We start from the raw sequence: 1,255 nt of genomic DNA on the forward strand, positions 1-1,255 counted from the left end.
TTTCACTCTATGCCGATGATGTTTTGTTATTTGTATCCAATATCACAGATTCGGTCAATGAATGCTTAAAACTATTTGATACATTTGGTAAACTCTCCTGTTATAAAATTAATTGGAGCAAATCCATACTTATGCCTCTTAATTTAGCTGCTAAATTGAATATTCAGTCCTTACCCACTATGATTCCAGTTAGTGACCAATTTAACTATCTTGGAATCAGAGTTTTTCCTTCATTACCCCACATCTCCAAGTAGAACTATCAGTCTCTTCTTGATAAGATTACCAGTAACCTTCTCTGTTGGTCTCCACTCTGCCTGGCACTTCATGGCAGGATAGCCACTATTAAGATGAATATACTCCCAAGGTTGGGTTTTTTATTTTCAGTGTTACCTCTAGCACCACCTATGGGCTACTTTAAAGCGCTCAACACAACAGTAAAAAAAATTTGTGGAATAATAAGCAGCCAAGAATTAGTCTCAAATCTATGTATCAGCTAAAACCTCATGGTGACTTATCTCTACCAGATTTTTGGTCCTATTATTTAGCATACCAAATGAGAGCATGGATGAGAGGATGGATGTTGACTCCCTTGTGCCATGGTGAGCGTTGGAAAGGAATATTATCTATCCAATATGTCTGCAAGATCTACTCTTTACAGGTATATCCAAGAAAGTTCTGGAAAAGTTCAGTCCAATCATAAGCCACTCTATTAAAATTTGGAAAATGGCAGAAAAAATTATGGGGGTTTCAGATCCCTATAGTGATTCTACCCCCATCTGGCACAGTAATAATATTTATACTGGTAATAAACCGTTTGTTTCCAAATCCTGGGTTGAATGTGGCATTTACATGTTAAAAGATCTATACAATGATTATGGACTCAAATCTTTTAAAATCTTAAAAGGTGAATTTTCCTTGTCAGGATTCTTCTTTTTCTTATACCTGAGATTAAGATCTGCGTTGAAAACTTATGGTGTACATTGGTCGACTAAAATATCTCCTCATCCTATGATAAACTGGACAGACTATTATATGGATTCTAGAGGCACTGTGAGCAGAATTTACAAATCACTTGTGGTACAATACTCAAACATTCCTCTTGAGGGCTTTTGGGAGAGGGATCTTAACACTGCCATCAATTGGGATACAGTCTGGGGGAACTGTTTTGCTACCTCAAAAAACCCAGCTCACCAAATTATTCACTATAAGCTAATTTGTAAGGCATATGCCACTCCCTACCTATTATATAAAATGA

Source organism: Hemibagrus wyckioides, linkage group LG24 (genome assembly GCF_019097595.1).
Source record: "Hemibagrus wyckioides isolate EC202008001 linkage group LG24, SWU_Hwy_1.0, whole genome shotgun sequence".
NCBI lineage: Eukaryota > Metazoa > Chordata > Actinopteri > Siluriformes > Bagridae > Hemibagrus > Hemibagrus wyckioides.